The following is a 24,295-nucleotide window of genomic DNA, read 5'->3' as shown; positions in this document are numbered from 1 at the left end:
GCTAGCCGATCAACACAAAAGAATCCCACATGACCATTGACCATGCATAGGCACATGAAAAAAAATCAAACGCGATTGTAAATAGAAGGTTTGGTTTGGTTTGGTTTATGGGGTTTAACGTCCCAAAGCAACTAAGGCTATGAGAGACGCCGTAGTGGAGGGCTCCGGAAATTTCGACCACCTGGGGTTCTTTAACGTGCACTGAAATAGAAGGCTTGTGGGGGAAAAAAACTCTTGACTGCGTCCACCAGGAGCACGAGTTAAGAAATTTCCCACAAAAGTGAACCGGATAAATATACGAATCTCTAAAACAAGTTCATATCTCTGCTCCAGGTGTGTTATACGTACCGTCGTTCAACGCTAACTTGTTGCTGGCGCATGTATAACTGCGCATTGCTCCATCATCATCATCATCAGCCTGACTACGCTCACTGCAGGGCGTAGGCCTATCCCATGTCTCTCCAATTAACCCTGTCCTTTGCCAGCTGCAGCCACCGTATCCCGGCAAACTTCTTAATCTTATCCGCCCACCTAACTTTCTGCAAACTCCTGCTACGCTTGCCTTTTTCTTGGAATCCACTCAGTTACCCTTAAGGACCAGCGGTTATATTGCCTTCTCATTACATGCCCTGCCCAAGCCCACTTCTTCCTCTTGATTTCGACTAGGATGTCATTAATTCGCGTTTGTTCCCTCACCCATTCTGCCCGCATGTGCATCTGGAAGGAAAAAATAAAAATGTTCTTGCAACCACAATATTCCTTAAAACCTGCTCCGACTCGTGAGTTAACGCGCATATGCGGTGGGAGTTGACACTCCTGAGACAAGAAAAAAAATTACTTGGCGGAAAAAAATGGAATGGAGGTGCGGGGTATCGATCCCCGTACCTCTCGCATGCTAAGCGAGCGCTCTACCATCTGAGCTACACCCCCAACCGGGAGAGCTTGTTTTCTACAGGATATTTATTGAAGTATGGGTAAGACAAAGATTTAATTTTCGTAGATTTATATATGTTATTTAATGTTCGTAGATTTACATATGCACAGCATGTTACAGAGTGGGTCCTAGTTAGTAATGCCATATACTCAGATACAACTAAGAACGACACAGCAAACGCCCCTCAAAAGAGGCTCTCCAGCCAATGGCGTCGACCAATTTTCGTGACGTCGCGTTTAATGTGCAGTTCGCGCTAATTCAACATAGAATTAACCTGGTATTAACCTAGCTCGAAAAGGGATTAATCACGGATGAACCGCGACGTCATGAAAATCGCCCTACGCAATTGGCTGGGAAGCCTCCGTTGAGAGGCATTTGCTGCTTCGTTCTGCAGTTGTGTCCCACTATAGGAGGTATTCACTGAGGCCGCGCTACCAGACGGCGCGAGCGTCGTCGCGGCAGGCGCGCCATGTTTGCGGTCGTTTCAGGCCAGCTCGCGCAGTGTCACGGTGCGCCGTGAGGTACCCGGCCTGAACTGTTAGTGATCCGTAACATATTTGTACGTTGTTGAATACGTCAGCGACCACTAATCTTTGTGGAGCGCGTATTGTGCATGAAGTTTGCAGCAGAATTCTTCTGCGCCGGGATATAACCGAGCTGCCTCAACTCGGCAGCAAAACTGGCTGGCTGCGCTGCAACCAAGAACGTACACGACTTGCAGCTTTTAATATCAGTTGATAACTGTCAGCTAGTCATGCAGGGCACATCGTGGATAAACAGCATGATTAATTACCGAAATTCCAGAACTGCCACCGCAGAAATTGACAATTCAAGCGCCTAGCTGTAGTCCGCGAACTGCTGACGCTTCTCAGACGTACGGTCTTTCAGCAGAAAGGCAAAGCGTCATAGCTGCCTTATTTACCTGACAGAACGGCCAAACAAATACTGCCATGCGCACGCAGCACGAACGGCAGACACAGCGAGAATGTTTTGCAGTTTTGATTGTAGCTACGTAGCGCTGCTTCGTATGCACAAGACCGTTTTCACAACAACGCAGTGTGCAGCCATTCCGCTAGATTCAGTTGTAACACGTCACTTTCAGCAGGTAAAGATGACAAGTTAACCTACAGCTAAGTGAACAGACCCTTCGAATTACTCACCTCTTCAAAAACGGCACTTCGGCCGTCGGCACCGCGGACGTCGGCACCCACAGCACGACTCTTGGACTCACCCGCTTGTCAAGTAATTGCACCCTCTCATAGGTTTATATCCTTTAATTCCTTGGCCTGCCAGCAAACTTAAGCCGTGCACAAGGTGGGCCTCGATACCGGTGAATTCAACGCGCGGCAGCAGTCTTGTATACGTCGCACACCATGCCGGTGCCTCCGCATTCTATACGGGGGGTCGACCTTTTCACAAAGTAGAACCTTCTGAGCGTGCCCGCTCTTTTCTGCTTCGCACAGTTCACGGAATATTCACTCAGTCACGCGGCGGCACGGGTCGGACAAAAATTACGTGCGGCGAGACGCGAAACACACTCACATTTCACCCATCACCAGCTATTCAAACGCTGCGGCTGGCTGCGGCGGCCGCGCGCGACCACCAACATGGCGAATGCCGCGCCGGCCGCTAGCGCCCCTTGCGGATGACGTCATGTGAATACCTCCTATAGGCACCCTGCACCCGCCAGGCACCGCCACCGTAGAGGCTGCGTTCAGCTCCCCCGCGCGGCCAGTTTCTCGTCCCTGTCAGGAAGGCTCGCCCCGCGACTGCGAAGGGATGGCGTCTGCTTGCGGCTGCCGCTGTTCGTAGAGGGGGGATTTCAACCTATTCATTCATGAGGCTGAAAAATTCTTTCGAGGAGCGAACGTCAGGAAAGTAACGAAGCTTTTTGAAGCAGGCCATGTACACAATGTGAAAGAGGTGGTGTCGTGCGACTGGAGCGAAGTAGCCGCCCGGTGCATTGCGCAGACAAGCATCCCTTGTCTGCCAGCGAAAACGATCAAATTAACGCTAAGAAATATTTCTATCTAATGCCTGTCAGCGCTGCACTCTCACTAATTTTTTTTTTTATGTAGCTATCTTCCAGTAGACAGCTTGTAGCCGCGAGCTGCAGTTGCAAGGCAGGCAAATGTAAACACGCTGCTGCCGTTACCGTGCTTTTGGAGCAGAGTGAAACGCGCTCCAAAACGAACTGTCCGCAAGCCTGGTGTGTTCCTGCATTTAGAAAGGCTTGCCCTGAACTTTCAAAGTCGGCCAGGTGGCATAACATTGAAGGTAATTAGAAAACTCCAGTTTCTGAGCGAACGGCGCAAACCTGATTTCATAACATTCTCGTTTGCCGCACCTTCGGTGTTCGATGTGGAATACCCTGTCCAAACTACGCCTTGAAATAATGTGTCCATTGCGTAATCTGCCACTCATATTTTCTCTTTTTTTAGCAACTGCCAGGCCATTATCGCTACAACACGTGCGTCAGTATTTTGGTGACATATGAGATATAAAATGAACGAGCTTTTGCAAGCAGAAGAGAATGCAAGCCGCGGCAAAGCGCCTGTGCGCACAGAAACTCCTGCGGAAAACATAAAACTTTTTGACTGGGATTCTGCAAAAAAGGATTACCCTGGCTATTTCATGCAGGATTCATGCAGAAAGCTTGTACTTAAAAAGCGGAATTTCATTGCAAGAGGTTTGTTTAATTTCTACGCATTTAGTACAAGTGCCCTGACTCTTCGACATTAGGATATATGATTATTGTACTAAATTATCACCCAGTCGTTCAGACGTGGAGGCAAAGATTTGTCAGGAGCATGTTGCCGTTGCCCCTGAAAACGTGCCTTTACTGTCGAAAAAGACGCTGGACGACACGGCGCAGTGGAAGCGAGCAAGCATTCTGCGCATAGCTGGAACTAAGGTAAACGATTCTTTACAGAGCAAAATTTGGGCTCCTTCCTAAGGTGTGACTGCGGGCGAATTTCGGCGTGGCTTTTTAAGCCCACATATTGTTGACAGCCAAGTCAATGACCGGAAATCGTGGGTGCAAGAAGAGGGAATGATTCCCAGAGAGCCATTAGCATTCCTCCGAGTCTGCTGAATTTTCCATGAGTCAAAAACCTGTCTAGGTGGTAATGCATGAGTCAAATAATCATCTTCCGCACGGGTTTGGCCAGTTTTTGACCAGAAACCGCGCGCGCGTGTTGCCCGTCGCGAAGGGTGGGCCGTCTACCAATGTCGCGTTGGAAATCCATAAAACGTTGTCCGAGGCGAATTTATATATGTATTATTGCATCCTAGAACACAGCAATGTGTCCTGCTGTTGTTATGTGCAGTTTCGTGCTCGGGAAGGAGGCGCACAACTGCTTCGCGACCGCGCGCGCAACGCAGCGGGAGCTGTCGGACTGCCCCCCGCCTTCCTGACAGGGACGCGCGCGCCGCCGCCAGTGGCGCGCGCGTCGCACTGGAGTTAGATGCGCAGGGTGCCTATAGGAGAAACAGAATGGGATGCAGTGTATCTGACAAGTACTCTAACGTCATGAATAGCACTTTACAGGCATCCCCCGAGTGGAAAGTAAGTAATAGTTCAGCTTACGAGCACTCAAATATGGGGTATAAACTTGGAGGATAACGAAAAGGGATTCGCTGATGACTGCGCAGCGATCTATCGAAAGGAAAATGACAGTTGCAAAGGGGAAGAGACAGCAACAGAGTAGAATGAGTGAGGGAAAAAGTACGAGTTAATGATATTCTAGTTGAAATCAAGAACAAGGAATTTGGCGTAGGCAGGACAATGCATGTAATGCAAAGGGGATATAGCCAATGATATCTTAAGGTAGTCGGACCGGATTCGGTGAGACGGCAAAAGGGCCTGCAGAGAGTCATGTGAGCGCATAAAATTAATATTAAAGTTTACAGGGATAAGGTGGCCGTAGCTTGCGCAGGATAACGTGACAACGGGAGATGCCTTTGCCCTGCAATGCTGCTGTTGCTGCTGCTGCTGATGATGATAATGAATTAGTGGCTAGCGCATCCAGTAGCACTTAGCCTATAGTCGGACACTACAGGAACTGGCATACCGGTGACTCTAGAAGGACGACTCCGACAGATGCGCCTAGCGACGACAAAGAAAGAGAGAAAGAAAGGAAGGAAGAAAGAGAGGAGGAAGGAAGGAAAGAAAGGAAGGAATAAAGAAAGAGAGAAAGAAAGAAAGAAAGAAAGAAGTAAGGAAAGAAAGAAAGAAAGAAAGAAAGAAAGAAAGAAAGAAAGAAAGAAAGAAAGAAAGAAAGAAAGAAAGAAAGAAAGAAAGAAAGAACAAAGCATTCCAAATTTGGCGACAAGAAGGACCGGAGAAACAAAGTCACGGACAAGGCGCCACCGAATGCATGAAGACCGGCCAAGAAGGCGGCGCGCTGATTGAAAAACAAGTGAAAGGGAGAACAACGGCACAAACAACACGCAGCCGCATGGCGTGCCCCAAGAAACCAGAGACTGCCTCGAGTATTTACCGCAAGGGGAAAAAAAAGGTGAAAAAAGTAGAGGAGAATTCGGCCAGGTACACATACGGTGCACGCACGTCTCGGCCCACGCCATTAGGTTCGGCGAGCATCGACGAGGAAGCAGGACAATACCCGCAGCTGCGCAGACCGCGCTCGCCAAGCATGCACTCGTCGTCAATGCGTATCGCGCAGTCGACCGCGTAGGGGGCACGGACAGCAGACGCGTGTTTACATTGACTGAGCAACGGTCTGGTTGGAGGAATCAGTAAAAGCTGGCGGCGGCAACGGTACGTGTAGGCGGAGTGTGCCGATGCCGCTGCGGTGGCGCCCACGTTTTTTCGGCGCATTCAGGAGCGGTGGCTTGGGTTAAATTAGGTTGGGATTGGCTGGGGATGTCATTTGGGGTAACCAGTGGACTCTGAGGGAAAAAAAAGAGAGAACGTACCTCAGAACAGCCGAGAATCGAACGGAGTGTAAAGAAGATGTACAGACTTGGCCAAAAGTCCTAAGGCCACAGCGTTGACCTGCAGCGAAATGAATGTCCCTAGAATGCTCCGTGTAGGGGATCATTCAAAACATACTTCAAGCAAGAAGCTCCTCTGTACATCCAGAAGATACCTTCTGCTAGTAATTCAAGGTCCTTTGGTCTTTAATAGTGCCATAATGGCTCTATTATGGGGCTGAAGCGAAAAGCCTTTGCCCTTAAGACTTTTGACCAAGACTGTACATTCCCCTAGCCGCATTACCATCACTCAGAGCGAAAGCCTGTCCGACCTGGCTGACCGCGGACTATTTCCACCGCGGCACCCGTCGACCGCAGCGTAGCCAAATAAACCTTCTTTTGCAGGAGAGATGAGAAGAGGAAGTTTGCTTGGTTAGAGGACTTTCTCTTGTAGGGTGTACGTAATAGGGCTGATGATGACGATTAAGTTATATTTAAGTCAGGATAAAAACGAGCTCAGCAAATAAAATTAACCTATCGCGTGTTTTACAGAAATGATTATTATATTCCTCCTCCCTCCCTGGCAAAGCTATTCTCTCGCCATCGTCTACGATTCTTCTGTTCTCCTTTCACTTGCTTCTACTCACTGTAAACGGTATACACTTTGACACTTTTTCAATCTCGAAGTATGCTTTACCCATAGCTGGGTTACCTGGCACTGTATGACATGCACTCGGTAGTCATATCCTTGTCTTGCGTTCAACAATCTTTTGTGGCTCCTAATTCTGGCCGGCAGCACTTCGTCCTCAGGTCTCCACTTCCCTAAAGTGCTTCCCTCTGAATTGCAGAAAAAGATTTTCCGTAAGCTGTAGAACCGAGTTCTAGCGTCGGTTTATGATGTTTTTTTCTTTCCAATCTTGTACTGTCAACAAGAAATGAAATGCGAACAAGACAACTGAGCCACAAACAGCAAAATACGAAGCTCTTAGCCAGGGGAAGCTCAAAACTTGCTCGGGTTACTTGAAATTCGAAGGCGCGAAGACTCTTGTTCACTTCACTTCACTTCGCTTTGATACCTTAAGGACGCTCGTTAGAGGGTATTACATAAGGGATGGGGCACACAGAAATGAAAAACAGAATAAGTAACAGATAAGTTGTAAGTTATACAAATATAACATTTTCACTTAGCAAGTACACGTGCGATTCTTTCGAGGAACAAAGATTGGCATGTGATAGCAGCAAGTTCTCGGGGAAGGCCGTTCCAGACATTCGCAGTCCGGGGGGAAGAATGATGAAGAAAATGTAGTGGTGCGGGCGCGAGGTCGTGTCACTTGGTACTGATGGCCGGTGCGGAGGGAGATGCGTGGTGGTGATGCGCAGATGTAGGGTTCCTGTCGTAACTCAGAAGTATTAGTCAACTTCGCTTGTATTTCCTCTTCGGGAGCTAATATGTTCGTGTTTTCGTGTTGACTCCTCAGTTTTCATGTTCGCATTTCATTCGTTGCTGACGGCACGTCCTTTTTTCGAGGTTACACCCTTACTTTCTTTTCCCCTGACATCTGTATTTGCTTGCTCGCAGGCAACCTAGTTCTCTCCCTTCGCGCATGGTCAACACATGCAGTGATAGTGAATGAAAACTCATGGCTATTTATCTCTTCTACTCCATTCCATGTATCTCCTCTGCAAAGAAAGCGACATCGTACAGGATAACTGACAAGTGTAATGCTCTTGCGATACGAGGCATGTAGAAGCCAATGTGATTATTCTATTTCTCATAGGACAACTGTTAACGATAGACGGATGTTCCTCGCGTTGCCGGAGTACTTCCGTTTGCTTTCTTAAATGGGAGGTTTACGTGCGAACGAAACACTTTATTTAGCCAATGGGGGACGCCGTTTAGTGGAGGGCTGCGGATTAACTTCGATCATCCGGCATTCTTTAACGTGCACCGAAGTCTCAGTGTGTACGGGTGGTTTTTGCATTTCTCCGGCATTCAGAGGCAGCCGCCAGGACCGGAAATTGAACTGGCTATAACTCGTGCTCCGCATTGCGCCGGCGCACTTTTGGAAGCTACACTTTACACAGAAAGGAGTAAAAAGGGAGTAAGCTGTCTTCTATCGTACTCTCTTTTACAAAAGAGAGTGCACGAGAGGACAATTCTTACTCCCTTTTTGAGGCGAAAGCCTTCAATGGCTCATACTCTCGTCCGTTAACAAAGCGTGTCACACGTGTTTAACTCGGCAACTAAAAAAGACGGAAGAAAACCAATGGCTGCTTCAGATAGAGGAGGAAAAAATGAGCCTAGAAGCCAAGTTTGATGACTGTAGATTAATTAGTTAATTAATTATAGGCGAAAATGTTGCAATTGCGTTGAAATAGCGCGGACGACGATATAGCCACGGGAACGGTGTGACGTCACATCCACCGGAAGTCGTCATCATGGCATGGTGAAAATTGTCACAGAATGGCAGGAAAAACGCCGGATTTGAGTCAAATTAGATGGAAAAATGTGTAACTAAGCGTAATTAGCACTTAAGGTCCCCGAAAGATGTATACTTTGGGTATCAATATAGCCACCGGAACGGTATGACGTCACACCCACCGGAAGTCGTCTAGGCATACAGTCCTCGGCTTTCATCACTCAACACTTTAGTTGCCAAAGTGTCCTCTTTTACTCCCATAAAGGTGTATTCGTGTTTAGAGTGTAAAATTCTAAAGGGTGCATGCTCCGTGAGGTGGGAAAATTTATAGCAGAGGTGGTAGTCAGCAGCATGCAGCTAACACTGTGGGCGTGCCGAGACTGAGCTCAAGGCAAAACGCGGCAGGATGATCATACATCCCAATGCGCGGTCTTCATGGTTTTCCCCGACCTTACAGACGGAGCGCACCTAGCAACTATAGTCCATCTGCGCTGGCTGATGTGTTGATAGTATGAGGAAACCTCCAGACAGATCTCGTGTCCATACGCAATACCTGGAAGACAGCTAGCTCAGTTCGCTCTCGCGATCGCTGGTCTACACATTAGGTTGGGTAAGCCATTACAATCCACACCCCGTCAGACTGTGGGACACGGCGCTGCCCCGCACGTGTCCATTAGTGTCAGCTAGACGTGCGTAGCAGGTAATGATTGGGTAATGGCTTGTCTTGTATACGATCCACGTGCGGGACACGTTAGTTACCGAGCGCGTTGGCTGTGGCGTCCTCAGCCACTGTCGACATGTTCTACTTCCCAATGGCCCGCGGCCGAACCGACACCGCCTCATCCAATATTTTTAATCGGCGATCAGCTTCTTATCCCATTTAAACAAAATTTTACTTTCTTACAGAGAGCCCCGCCGTGGTGGCTCAGTGGTTACGACTCTCGGCTGCTGGCCCGAAAGACGCGGGTTCGATCCAGGCCGTGGCGGATGAATTTCGAGGGAGGCGAAATGTCAGTGCGCGTTATAGAACCCCAGGTGGTAGAAATTTCCGGAGCCCTTCACTATGGCGTCCCTCATAGCCTGAGTCGGTTTGGGACGTTAAACCCCAATAAACCAATAAACCAACTTTCTTACAGAGACATTGACACCCTGCAGTTACTTCGGTCACATTTGAAAACTCTTACTTTTTAGTCTTGATCTTGAAATTGCCAACCCTAGTTCATTCGTACCGCCTCGTGTCTGGCGGATTATGGCTCCGGTAACTTTCGGCTACGCGTTACTCTTACTACTACTACCTCCACCGAAACTATCACTGTTTTGCGCAGCCTTCAAAATTAAACGGCCTTTTGTTGCCATTGCACACCCACTTGGTGCATTCCGGTGGCAGACTTGCAGGGAGCGTATTCTGGAAGAGGTCACTGAATAGACGTATCTAAATGGGTTGCTTATAATGGGCGTGTTATTTTTCTTCAAACACCTGCAAACACCATTGCCGCAATCCAGGTTCACATTAGTTGCGTACAAGTTCCCCCCGTCTTCAAATCAGGCACGGTCGCCTTTTTCTGCTTTCGAACGCTTTAAAATAAGTGAGCAGAATTTATTGCGCAAATTCGCAATATTACCTTTTGGACCAGCAGTAATTATCATGAAAAGAGAAAAAAAATACTCTGTCTAGCATTTATAAAACGCTTATGAAGCTGTTATTTGAATGCTCGTACTGTGTTCTCTTTGAAATCGCTTTGCCTGTATACGTCGAAACTGAAATAGAAGGATGGGACATAACGCATGCGCCTGCTTCTCAGGCGCTACCCCTTAAAAAACTTTAAAGGCACAGTACACGTAACTATCCCCAGACCTGCAAAACTTTCTCTAGACTGTTTATACATTGTCTACAGACTGTCTGCGAAGAGTCTGGTTAAACTTTTGTAGGGGAGGGCAGGCAGACAAAAAGACAGGGAGCCAGGCATGCGGTAACGACTTGGAAACTTTCTCCGGGCAGTTCATAGACTGTCCATAGACTATTAATAACTGTTATTAGACTGTTGTTTGATTGTCTATAGACCCTCTAGAGAGATGTTTGTGAGGGAGGGCAGTCTCGAAGGGACTGCAGCCATTCCAAACGGCTTCGAGACCCCCCCCATTACTTGTTTATTTGTCCATGGCCACGTTGGCAGCAGCGGTTGCTTCTTTTACCGCCGGCGCCGCCTGCGACTCAGCAGCAGCACCGACGAAGCGCCAGTCAGGCGCCTGCGCTTCTTTTGTTGCCGCTACTGACCTCTTCGCTAACGACCCTTGCGTCACGCATTACGGGAGCTAGTTTGTTTTTCCACCGAGTCGCCCGTCCGGCGGGCCCCGCGTCCTCGCTATAATGCCGTGCAGCACTATGAGGTACACTCCAGTCTCGAAATGAGTAAAGAGGGAGTAACCTGTCCTCTAGGGCACTCCTTTTTATAAAAGGGAGTGCTATAGAGGACACCTTACTCTCTTTTCACTCCCATATAGACGCTTTCGTGTTTAGAATGTACAGGCAAGCCAGCGAGAATGAAGGGTTCCACCTGCTCTGCACAAAGGTTTCAATCTTTCAGTCAGCGTTTAAAAGGGAATGATTTCTTAAACGATGTTACGGAAGGCACAAAGTTTACTGAGGGTATCCTTTTGAAACGTTTTGAGGACTAAAAGGTATTGAGGGCGGAAACGAAGTTCACAGACGGTTAGGCGGAAGGATACAATGATGAAGCTCTTGTTCTTTCCTGACCGGACGACCTGTGGAGCTAGCTAGCCTCGGTGGCACTGCACAGAACTGCGCGTCTAGGAAGAGCAAGCGCCGATGGCGCACGTGAAGACGCCTGGGAGAAGCCGAGAGGGCATACGGGCGGCGCGGCGGAAGGGGTAATTGGGTGCGGCTTCAGCGTGAGCCCGAACACGTGGCCGCCGAGCTCGCGCATTATGGGAGAGGGGGGAGGAGCAAAAAGTAATAAAAAATAAGGAAGGGGGGAGAGTGCATCAGCGGCGGAGAGAAAGGGAGATGGAAGAAAGATGTATGCGAGAGTAACAAGTGAAGGGTTAGAGGAAGCCTTGTCTGAAAGGTGAGGAAGAAGGCTCGAGGGGGGAAGCAGTTCCGCCGGTGGGATTTAAGAGTTCCGAACGATTGCGAAATGGCAGTACCGTTCCTCGAGCTACAGGCCGCTTGCGGGTGACTTGATGGATAGATGTTACGGTGGATGAAGTTGATTAGATAAACGCGCCGCTTAGCGCTACGTTCCTGGCTCACCTTTATGGCGGGTGTGTCACTGGAAGCGGAATCTACCAATGCATGTGTCTTTGTCCTTCTGTGATATCTAGATATGTACCTTACATAACAGACTACGGCCTCTCGGACCTTTGAACTGGATATAAAATGGACATGCAACCTTTGGAGATGTGACCACACAGCATTCTAAGTACCTGGAGGATAGGCGGCGGTCGAGTATGTCCAACGCTGTGAAGCAGGGACACTCTCACATCGCCTCTTGAAGAGCGGAAAGGCGTTCGGATGGGGTCAAAAAGAGGGGGAGGGGGGATTAGTACGTGATTACTACACGGAGGACGTTGGTTTGACCTAGTAATGATGATGATGTCCTCGAACTTAATGGCACATACCCAGGGTGGGGGATTGGCCAGGGTGCATAACGGATATTGTATTGCGGTCATCGTGACTTCGTCTTTGTCGCAGGCATCACCAACTCAATGCAACGGCCAATGCTCAAAAAGCGAAAGCGTTCTAAACAGACTTCCGAGATGTGGCAGGGCTTACTGCAGCTAGTAAAGAGCCTTCGTATTAGCATCCCAATGTCTTCAAGATGGCGGCACCCAGTGACGGAAACTCAAAACTGTTTACATACACCTGCGCCTCCAACAACGACATGAAAGAGGCAAAAGCGGGCATCAATGAGGCGCCGACACAGCTGGGAGGAGAAGAACTGAATCCATTGCCGAAGAAGAGGGTGGCATATCATTCAACAAGGCGACGGTCATGCATAGATAAGCGTTCGGGCACGGGCAGGTGGTTACGAAAACGAGCCTAAATCATTAGAGACGCTGGCCAGGAAACAAAGGCAGGGCTGGATGGGAGCCCGGAGAGGGGATAATTGCAAACAAAGAGGGCTCGAATGGGACGCCGAAGACTTGAGAGAGAGAGGGGGGGGGGGTGTATGAACGATGTTGGTCAATGCATACAATAGGGTGCGACTGGAGCGAGTGGAGTGGAGCGAAGCGAAGTAGTGAATGCGCAAGCTGCTCATTGAGAGAGTGAGATGGAAACACGTACAAACACACGGGAGAGGGAGAGGGAAGCCAGTAGAGAGGGCCGGGCGCTCAAGACGAGACAGAAACCGGCAATTAGTGCGCGCTGTTGTGGAGGGCACTTCTCCGACGAGTGAGAAGGACGTAAAGCGGGAGGGGGTAGACCAGAACCTGCTGCCGTCGTTCATTGTGTCACGGTCACCGCCGCTGCGCCGGTGGCGGGCGCCTTTTGTTCGACGCGCCTTCTTATGTTTATTCGTGTATAACTCGGTCTCAGACGCCCTTTCTGTTGTCACGGGTCGCTTGCCTTGTGTATACGCGGGAGAGGTGCTTCGGCGTCCGTGCGCGACACCCTCTCCCACAGTGACGACGACTGCCTCAGGGCGTCAATGGGCCGCCAGCGGGCGCCACTCCGTAGATGAGACGTGACGCTTTAGCTAATAGGATCCGCTCGTTCCTTCGTCTTTTCGGGAGTTCGTAATTTGGGCATTTGCGAGGTGCAGTATTTCGTGTGTCGCGTTGGAGGCTAGACAGTCAACCAACACAGATGTCTGCAAGTCCAGGAGGGCACAGTTTGATGAATCGTTGCCAAAATGCCACAGCGCTTGCTGGAAATGGTACGTAAGTCCTGAGACAGGCAAGAAAGAGTCTTGAAGATCTTCCAGGTCTGAGGTTTTTTCAATCCCCTGGAAAAGCATTAGAATGTACGTGTTCTGGATCATCTTACGCAACAAGAGGGCAGGGTCAAAGTAAAGAAGCAATTGTTCTTTGCCCTTTTTTTTACACGGGGCAAAGCGTTCCAAGGTAGACCGTGTCTACCTTCCACCATGTCAATATTGGTACACGGTGCAAGTTGTAATAAGAATTTTTTTTTACTCAAATAGAAGGATTTGGGGCACGCAGTCCCCTGGGCCCCCGCACGGCCCCACTACACTGAAGCGCTTATGTTCCTGTAACCCATGACGTCGGTAGCCCAGTCCGTGACCGTCTTCAGCCGGACCGAGTCTTCATAGCGTAGCAGGGTCTCCCGGTTCCCCCATTGTATAGTGCGGTGCTCCAGGCCGAAAATACGACTGTCACCACTGCATGGAGCCTTTGCTTCCTGCCGTTAATATTTCGCTTACGCGGGTAAGAGAGGCAGTGAAGTCCAGGAAGTTCCACTCGGGTACGCCTATATGCAGTCGCCTCTCGGTTCAAGAACAGCATAAATATCAGTCTTCTTCGTCACAAACACGCGGCAACGTGGACTAAGAAGACGGCGCTGTTAACTTCACGCGGAGTTGGCCTTGCAAGAGCCGTGCTCGTGCCATAACCTGTACGCTATCTCGCAGCGCGCCGGTATATACACCTCGCGTACGTGCGTCCATAGCGTGACCGATGTGTCGCGCATAGTCGGCGGCGTCGAGAAGTGCGTGCAGTTCGTAAAGCGGACGCACCGCAGTAGCGCCCACATCGCCTCAACACGCACCGACTGTGCGTCGCGGCTTTTTTCGCTAGAAAACCTGATTTTTGAATCGCGTGCTGCTCGGGACGTTGTTCCACTTTTCAGATACGTGCACACACACACGCGCACGCAGGCACAACAGACGCACGCACACAGTCGGTACATATCTGCTTCGCTGCGTCCCGCACCTTCTCTCTCTCCTCTGGCCGAATCTCTCCGTGAGCCTACAACAGAGCCCTTGCTTTCGCCAGCAGAGCAACTCGGCGCCCGCGTAGCGAAGCCATTCTCCTCACGTGCGCAAATATTCTGACCCCCCCCCCCCCCCCCATCCTCTCCTCAACCTCTCTTGTATCTGTTCGCCGCCTCATCTCTCTGTCCGCACGGATACAGAACAGAGAAGAGGGAAAGGGAAAAGAGAGGCGAGTGCGCGATGTTACACCTCTCCGAATGTGTGGGCAGTCGTGTCGCGTATACCACTTCGTTCTCTGCTCTCGGGCTGACCTTGTCTGCCCGTTGCATCTGATGATGAGTCTGTCTTCGCGTGATAGGCTGTGTTTTGACGCGAGAATCAGGGGCTTTGGTCCGCAGCATTTCCACCGAAGCGAAGAACTGCCGCGTAGGGCTACAGAGCGCGCAGGTATGCAGGGTGAACAGGGGTTGTTTTGGCGGTGGTGATGATGTTTAATTGCAAGCGGGTGTAGCCTTACGTGCATGTTGTCGGCAATTGTTCGGCCGGAACGTGTCAGATAATATAGACGGAAACGTGTCTCCTATCATTGTCCCCGGAAGGCCAGTGTACTCTTATTGCCGTATCCTCTGGTGCATACTGTTTTGCCCCTTGTCTACTGACATCCACTTCGGTACTGTAAACCGCTTTACTCAATGCCCTTTAGGGCCTGTAAAGATCAATAAATAAATGAACAAAAAAACTGTCTCCTGTGCAGGGATGCATCAGACGCAGTGCAAGACAATGTGTTCGCCTCTTTTGCTGTAGTAAGCGGACGCAAAATTTGGGACACCTTCGGATGTACTCAGGTGATCTCACTGACAAAACTACTAACACATTTGCCGTTTCCTGGGCTCGGATGACAAAGGTTCTATTGAAATTGCATCGTACGCTTAATTTTTGTGCTAAGAACTTTCTGAATGCTAGCCATTCTTAGGGCAACAAGGGAAAACCATGGGGTCCCAGTAGTACAAGTACTCCGGCTCCGCCCTGCCAAAAGGCGAGCTTCGCAGCACGGACACTTGGCAGGCTAGCACAGCCTTACACTCTAAACAGAAAAGGAGTGAAAAGGGAGCAAGCTGTCCTCTAACTCCCTTTTATGAAAGGGTGCGGACTAGGGGACGGTTTACTCCCATTTCCTCTCGCATATAGGCGTATACCAAATCAAACCAAAGGTTTGTTTTGCACTCCATACAAAGAAATGCAGGGCACAGGGAAAAAAAAAGCTTGTCAGAAGACAGCTTGACAGGGCCCCTGCGCCCTTACAAATTGCTGGCGTACAGTGCAACAAAAAGCATCGCTAAGGACTGATATAACATGACGTAATGATCACAATCAAAACAAAATTAGGTACACAAAAGAATTGCTACAAAGATTTAGTTGTTTTGACCTTGAGTAGTGATCGGTTGCAGACACATTTATTCAAAATTTAGCAGGTACGCCCTAACTTCGGCCGGTTTCATGCTGTATACATTTACATCTTATGAGATTAACTCATTTAGAAGCCTGCTTATACGATTTTCAATGATGCTCCACCCCTGACCCGTCCTAGTAATATGTGGATTCTATTGATATTTACCTTTGATGTTGTACTCCAAACTAAAGAACAGTAATCTATTTGGGATGGAAAAAGGCTATCATATATCTGAAGTTTAAGACTTGCAGGTAAGACATGCAAGGCTTTAGAGTGTTCGTGTTTAGAGTGTACAGTCATCCGAGGCGAGGCAAACGCAGCAAAATATACCGCCGTCACAAAAAACACGTAAATGTGCTTGTATTTCTGCCTCTAAAAATCCAATGTACCGCCATAAGATAGGCAAGCGGTGTTAATTTGAAGTTTTTTGCCTTACCAACAGGGGAAAAGTCTCATTGTTGACATAAAATTCTTCAATAGCCTTCGAACTATACGTAGTCGCCGCGTTTCTTCGCAACTACGTACACCACTGAGTAAGGTCCCCCAGCCGGTCTATACCGACCGAGCTGCTCCTTTGCGCTAGGAACTTTTTTCTTTCTTTTTTTTTTTCTTTACGGTGCACCCGCGTGTTGTAGCAGGCTGCGCTCGCCGTGTGTGTGTATATAACGTCGCCGCAGCCGCGCAAGCCGCCGAGCGTGCGCGCGCGTCTTGACACAGTGAACTTGGTGGCTTTCGTGCGCGGGGCCCGCTTCACCTCTTTCTCTCACTCTCTCTCCTTTTCTCTCGCTCACTCGTACGTCGTACACCTTCTCGACCTTGCACCCGCCGCAGCACACACAACTCACGAACGCAGACCAGTGCTCTTCGGCGCGTCGTGCCTGGAGATTACGGTTGCCATATAGACTGCTTTCCTTCCAACACAGAGACGCGACCGGCCTCGTTGCTTTATCTTCATCTCTGTTTTCTCTTTCTCGCCCTGTGGTTCTTTATTTCTTGTTCTCCACTATTCTATTACCTGCGAGGGTGGCGGGGAGCGGCGGGCAGATGCTCGCGGGTCGTACCTTCCACCAGCTACATCGAGAGAGCAAGAAAACACCAGGTGGTTCTTAGCCTGACTCCCATGACTCCTCTTGGTCGCCGTGGTCGTACAGTCTCCGACTTTTTCCTCGTTTTAGCTCTTTATCGATTTTGCTTCGGCTGTCTCTCTGCTCTGATGGAGGAGCGAGCCAACGTTCTCAAAACGGGCGAATCTGTGGCAGCCTTTTTTTTTTTTTTGCTCCAGACGGCGGGACGTAAACAAAGGAGGCGAGGGACATGCCGGCGGTTGTACAAAGACAGACGTTTCAGCAAATACGCTTTAATCTCGCACGCACCACCTTACCTTCGTTTGTGCGTATGTATTTTTTACGGATAGCGCGAAAGCTTCTGCACTAGGGATGACCGCGATTTCTTTTTCTTTTACTTCGTTTGGAGAGAGCCCTTACCTGCGAATATGTGCCAAGAACAATCCGGCTCGTAACTTGTGCCCGCCTTTTCTTCTTCTGCCGTTTCTTTCTCTGCTTCGAGACGTTTCGGCGCAATCTTTCCCAGAGACGGTCCTGATAAACGCCACATCGTCCCCCCCCCCCCCCCCCCCCCCCCCCCCCCCCCCCGACGTTGGGCGCCAAAGTTGGGTACCGCGCGTCGCTCCCACAGTTTATAGCTCGCCAGCTTGCGTTGTATTTTTAGGCTCCGGGAGTTTTTTTTACTTTCTTGAGAAGCCAAAATGCTACCGCGTATGCGCAAATTTAGATATCGCGACGCTTCTGCTCAACATTCTATTCTTCGCGCGCATCTATGTTTTTACGTTCCCCACGTTGGGCGCCAAATGTTGGTCCAGGCCTCGGCCGCATTCTGTGTGTAGGGTTGCCGCGACTTACAGTGGCACGGTACATGGCATGTTAATTTTTTTGTTGTCAGTGCCGCCTTGTGAATAAAGCCACAGTTTGGGCGAGTTGTTTCTACAATGTCGATAGTGGGCAAGGCGTACATCTAAAACCCAATGATACACACGGCAGACACAACGGCTGATTTCGCTACCCACCTTGTGAAAAGTCTGCGTACGGAGCTCCGTGCAATGCGACGTCGCAGTGCGTTTTCCTGTCCTCTCTGGACCATGGTTGCCCCATTTGTCCCCGCTTATCGACAAATGCGGTCCTTGCGCCGTGCTCGTATGTCAGTCTGTATCACTCAATGAGTAGCAGACACAGATATAAAAGTGCCACTTGGAAATAACATGGCGCTAACGAACTGCTCAACTGAGAAAAAGAAATAAAGATGAGGAAAAAAAGGTTAAATGATGGGACGTCGTAGGATACCGACTGGGGGACCGCAAACTCGGGTTACTAGCAACCAGTATCTGAATAACATTACCTTGCTTTCCCAGGCGCTTTTATGTGATGACTTTCCTTCCTTTTTAGACATGGCAGGAGTAGGCCCGTCTGAATATCGGTCGCGATCGTGAGCTTCTGCTAGAGAACCGTAAATAATCGCCAAGCGAGCTCCGTAAGGACCGGTCGCTCTTCGATCCCTGCTCGATATTATCGAACGGCGTAGACGCGATCCTGAAACGAAGCGTTTCTTCTTTTTTTTTTTTTTTTGTGTGTGCGCTCGTTGGCCTGTCGCATCGGGTCGCGCACGTTCGCAAAGGTGCCTCGCGCAGGAGTACCTATACGCACGAGCTTCCAGTGAATAGGTATCCTGCTGCACTTTCGTGCGGCCTCGTGACCTGCTCATTCCGCTCCACATTACTGCGTCTTCTTGGGCAAGTCTGAAAAGGGCATCATACATGGTCCACTGTGGAGCCGATAATGGACGCTGGGGGAAATGCAGAAACGTGCTTGCGGATAACCAGGAGAAGGGTTGAAGGCGTTCGGATAGCTGGGGTTCGCGTATGTCCCAGTTGGTGTGGAACTGAATGAAGGGAAACGAGAAGCAAGCAAACGGCAAAGCGGGCACAAGAACTACGCCGGGCAAGTAACCAAGGACTTTTTCACTCGCCTAGCGCATTATTATGGACTTTTAGAATAACGTGACCCTACCGGAATTAGGGGCATAGGGGACTAGCGGGCTACCACTGCGCATGCACATGGCAATAACGCCCCTCCCTCCGGTTACTGTCCTTCGCTTGCGCAATGGCACCCCGCTATTACCCTATTCCCGTAACCGATATGGCCACCCTATTCCGAAAGTCAATGCAAGGTCAGTGCAAGCGAATATACGGGGGGGAGGGGGGGGATATGTAATGCACGGATCGCGGTTACGTATTCGATGATGTTACAAGGTTGACGTTTACATACTCTTTATTACTTAGGATTTGGTAATAATAGAGAGATTTAGTATATCGGAGACGTATTAGAGTAGATGTATGCCGGTTTATCGGACGCCAGCTGTTCACAAGCAGTGGCAAGGGCGTGGCCGGGAGGGACCATACTGCGCATGCGCAACAGGCGTACGTAAACCCGGTATAGACCAGATTTTTGAGCCTCTCCTGGGCGCGGCCATTTTGCACCGACTGGCGCGCCGCGGTGCGGGCGTTTCGTTGGGGACTGCGGGGCTGCGGCAGTTCCGCGGCCGCGCCTGCATATAGCCGCGCTTCGGGCGCTAAAAAAACATTGTCGAGCATACTTCCGCTGCGTGGCTGTGTTGCAGGAAGTATTTACGTTATCAAAGCGATAACATTGACGCGTTTTAATGACATTTAGTTTGACATTCAAGTTAATTGTGCCGGCGCTTAGAACGCGCTCGTGCTTAATCGAATTCCGTCTTGGTGCTCCACCGCAAAGAAACTTTTTATTCAATATCAAGAATTAGGTGTGCGGCTAGTATGCAGTTCCAATTCCCATGCACTCTTATTCCTTCCTGCCGGCCATAAAGCCCCCCCCCCCCCCCCTTCCACAAACGGCTTTCTTGTCGCCGCGCCAGTTTATCAACAAATTACCGCTGTGAGCTCAACTGAGTCGCAGCGCCAACAGAAAACAAATTTTGTCATGGTTTATGCAACCTGGAGCATAAAAACGTACTTCCGCTTAATTTATAAAAGCTTGAATAGATATGAGCAGCTAATCCAGCTTTCACTAATTCTGAGGTCCGAAGTCGCGTTATTTTATTCAGGAGCTCTCGCCGCGTGTGAGAGCGTTGCGTAGGCGTTTGGCTAAGTGTGGAAAATGTAATGAAATCGCGCATATTTTCCTATGAATAATGTAGATACCGCACCGCTGCGGTGGCTCAGTGGTTACGGCTCTCTGCTCTGGCCCAAAAGACGCGGGTTCGATCCCGGCCGCGGCGGCCGAATTTCGAAGGAGGCGAAATTCTAGAGGCCCGTGTACTGTGCGATGTCAGTGCACGTTAAAGAACCCCAGGTGGTCGAAATTTCCGGACCCCTTCACTACGGCGTCCCTCATAGCCTGAGTCGCTTTGGGACGTAAAACCTTAATAAACCAAGCTAAGGTAGATACCAACAGCAGAAAGATACTATAGATAAACCTTTCCCCAGATACCTCTAACATGCGTGCGGAAAAAGCAGCTGAAATCGGTAGCGGTCGTGCTTACAATCCTCTGCATGAAATGTGTTTAATGGGAACAAGAGCAAGCTCAGCGCAAGGGTGCCGAACACGTACATGGTGATCGAAAACACGCGCTCCGTCGGGACAACCTTCAGTCTGCAGCTCGCCTATCCAGTTACTACTCCACTCAGTCAAATCAATAGATCTACATTCTGATGCATAAAATTATCATAGATGATATCGCACGTAAAAGGCGACGACAAACGACACGACAGCGCAGGCCGGTTTCCAGTCCGTACACTACTTGGTCGACTACACTCGGATGTCACGTTAACGAGTAACTGCGCACAAGATAACCGCAGCACTGTCTGGAAGAGGGCAAATGTGAGTAGTGACGCACAGCACACACCCTCATACGTTAGCTGATGGAGCACAAAACGGCAGAAGCGAACACGTAAACATGCGTTCTATGCGCGGCGCCGGCGCGACCCGCAGTCCCTCGGGCCGCGCGCGCCGACAGATGGCGACTGGCGTCGAGAGTAGGCGCGCGTCCGCAGCCTGCGTGCGAGGGTAAAAAAATCTGGTCTATACGTCTTTGCTAATACGTCTCCGGTATGCTAAGTTTGTCTCGTAAAAGTGGGCAATCGTTATGCACTATTACAAAAATTTCTTTTGATAGTATATTGAGTTTCGTCTATAAAATCTATAGACTGGCTATAGATAAATCCTAGGGAATTCTCTATAGGCATTACAAATCCTATAGACAGTCTATAGACAATCTATAGATTTATGGCCATACACTTTTACTAGACTTTTTTCAGTAGACGCTCTATAGAGTGTGAACCGACAAAAGGAAATATCTGTAGGAAGGCAATATAGTCTGTAAAAAATCTATAGACTGTCTATAGACCACTTTTATAAGGGATTTCCGGTACTCCTACGACTGGACATAGCGACATTAAGTAAGTAGAACGCTAAATGAGCGATAAACGTGACATTGAGGGGAGTGTAAATCTAATACTGAAGGAATCTTTTTTTTTTCACATGAAAAGGCCTGAAATCTAACGTTTAGGTTGTCGTCTCAGAATAAAATTTCCGGCTTCTCTGACAACGAGCACGCTGACAGGGCGTGGAATTTTTTTTTTTTTCAGCTCTGTGACATATAGTGAGCAAAGAACGACCTTAAAAAATTATTTCCCACCATCGTACAAAACAATGCGTAAAACAGGCCGCCAGCCGCTTTCTCTCTCTCCCCCTCTGTATTTCCCTCTCTACCTGCACTCGAATGACTGAGGACTGAAACTCTACTGTAGCAACTTTACTTGGTTAACAACTGAATCCGCAGTGCGGTAACTTTGCACCCAGCCACTGCACAACCGTTACGAAAGGGATTACGGCTTTCGCTGAGCGCCTGAGGTCGTGTCCGAGCTTGATAGAGAAAGCGTAGCTTGTTAAACTGGATTTAGGTGTTCTGAGCCCCGCTGTGTACAGTATGCTCACGCAACAGATCGCTGGAGGTTATAACACCGGAGGGAAGGCAAGAGCTTGCGCCCTACCGAATCCTGGCTTAAAGTGCCTGCACGGGGTTTGCGCAACTACGACGTTCGATTTGCAGGTGACCCAATGCCGTTGCCATCTGGATATGAGGCCACCAGGAAACGATGACGTCAAATCTTTTTAGCTGTATATTTTTTAGCATGTAGTTACGGGTATGAAATCCAAGGTTTGAAGAAATCTCGTCTGGTCGGGTGAATACATGTTAAAAATAAATAGGCACCGACCAAAAAGGTGTAGTCAATATGACAGACGTTTCGGCTTCCACACGGAAGCCTTGTTCACTGAAAGAAAAAATTTCCAACATAGAGCTTAAGTACGCTGCACTAATCGCCGCAGGCATCTAGCGTACGCGGGCGGCAGATTACCGATGTTACGATTAAGCGTGTGATCTGTTGTCTGTATAAACAAGGACTCCAGATATTGGCGTGACGTCCAGTTTTACTCACGGCCGATAACTGCGGCCTCTTCCCAAGCGATACTGTGCTTCGCGCTTTCGGCATGGTCAGCAAGTGCGTTGGAAGCCACCTCCTTGTTTCTGACGTCATTCTTGTGATCTTTCAGCCGTCTCTCGAAGTTTCCGCTTTCCCCTATGTAGGAATAATCGCAGTCTGTCATATTGAACCGAAACGTCTGTCATATTGATTACACCTTATTGGTCGGTACGGGTATGTATACATTCTAAACACAAATACGCCTATATGGGAGCGAAAAGAGAGTAAGCTCTTCTCTAGCGCACTCCCCATTTTAAGGGCAGGATAGCCTGTCCAAGTTTCTGAGTAGATTTAGACCACTAAGTATACGGAATGCTTAATCTTGGAGGTTTTTCAAACGAGATAGCAGAGGTTTTGAGGACTGAAACCTCGGTTAAAATGTTTGTGACTGCTAGAACATCACATGTTTTGAAGACAGAATTTGTTTCCGTCGCCCACCCTAACTGTTTCGTATATATTTCTAGTGATGGAAATCTATCCGAGGACTTGGGCAGCACACCATACCCCTCAAAGGGTGTACGCTAGAGGACAGTTTCTCCCTCTTCACTCATTTCGTGTTTAGAGTTTATGGTGGTCAAATGTTTAGGGGAATCCCCCAAGGTGGAGTAAATTTGTAATAAGGGAGTAATTACTCATTGGCATCCACCCAAGCGCAGCCATACGGCTACAAAGGAAATAGCTTTCTCAGAAACTTCGTAGTTAAAGAAAAATTCGTCCTGGTCCGGGGTTCGAACCCGGGACCACCGCTACACCGGAGCAGTCGCTCTACCAACTGAGCTAACCGGGACGGCAAGCTTATGGTAGGGCGAGAGCGAATTGATCAATAACTCGAAGTGGGAACAGTGTTGGTCAAATGTTTAGGGGAATCCCCCAAGGTGGAGTAAATTTGTAATAAGGGAGTAATTACTCATTGGCATCCACCCAAGCGCAGCCATACGGCTACAAAGGAAAGCTTCCTTTGTAGCCTTATGGCTGCGCTTGGGTGGATGCCAATGAGTAATTACTCCCTTATTAGAGTTTATGGTCAACTGAAAAAAATTTTTTGACGCACTCCCTAGAAGTATATAAATATTTGTGCAGTTTCTGTAGACTCTCCTCACCCGTATAACAGTATATGGATTTATGGCCTTAATATCTACGAAAAAAAAAGAAACCGTGTGCTCGTTGCGATTTTCAACGTGGAGTCTACAGCCAGTGTGCATAGTTGTAGTTTCACCCATTTAGTGCACAATTTGCAATGAACGTATTCAGTCTACGATGAAAAGTTCATACCTCCAACTAGAATGCCCGTGGTACTGAAACCCCAAACACGCACACTCTAGCTGAACAGCTATGATAAAGTCAGTGACATTCATAAAGTCATAAAATGTGACATTCATAAAGTCGCGTTAGACATTCGGCGGCCTTTCAGATTTTGGATGCGAATGCGGCTAGCTCCGCTTGCGCCGACGCTGAGACGCATACGTGCAGTTCACGTTCGGTGGTATTTGCACCATGTAAATACTCGGTGCATGCAAATTTCGGTTTAGTGCGCCTTAAGAATAGAGTCACAAAAAAGCCTATCACGTGTACTTTGAAAAATCTCGCGCAGTGTTTGGGAAGCCCGAGCCGCCGTCAGGTCAATCTGGGACCGCGCTTAGAAAGACATTTGCACGTAAGAGATCTCTTCGTTTGGCTGGAAGGCGTGCGCAAGACAAACTGTAGTGGCCAGTGATACAATTGCGAAATGCCATCCTGTTGCAAGACGTTGTTACTCTCCTAGACAGTGGGGATTTCAGCCCCTGTCCGCCTATCAGCAGCTACGTGGGGTTCCCACAGCTTTGCAGGGTTATAGGTAGATTAGAAAAAAAAAAAAAAAGGCCGCCTCTTTGGCATGTCCCGAAAGTGTTCCAAATACTAAGCATTCATAGCATCTTCTAAACCAGCACCCATAAATAAATGAAACTGTTGTATGGGAATAACAGCAAGAAAAGTATTCTGAGCATATAGGAGGATATTTGGAGGTATTATTACGTGTTCTCTCATAAAAGCCCATGCAACCTATCCAGC

At 48.9% G+C, this 24,295-nt stretch overlaps 1 non-coding gene across 1 annotated transcript; it reads right to left on the bottom strand.

Annotated features, from left to right (window-relative positions):
• Positions 1-857: 857 nt before the first annotated feature.
• Positions 858-930, bottom strand: TRNAA-AGC (transfer RNA alanine (anticodon AGC)). Its single transcript has one exon. It is a non-coding gene; the product is annotated as a tRNA-Ala (tRNA).
• Positions 931-24,295: the final 23,365 nt, after the last annotated feature.

The sequence above is a fragment of the Amblyomma mixtum genome, chromosome 7 (genome assembly GCF_055824585.1).
Source record: "Amblyomma mixtum isolate Tamu chromosome 7, ASM5582458v1, whole genome shotgun sequence".
In the NCBI taxonomy this organism is placed as follows: Eukaryota; Metazoa; Arthropoda; class Arachnida; order Ixodida; family Ixodidae; genus Amblyomma; species Amblyomma mixtum.
Note: the sequence above shows the minus strand (reverse complement) of the source record. Positions and strands in the feature narration are given on the sequence as shown.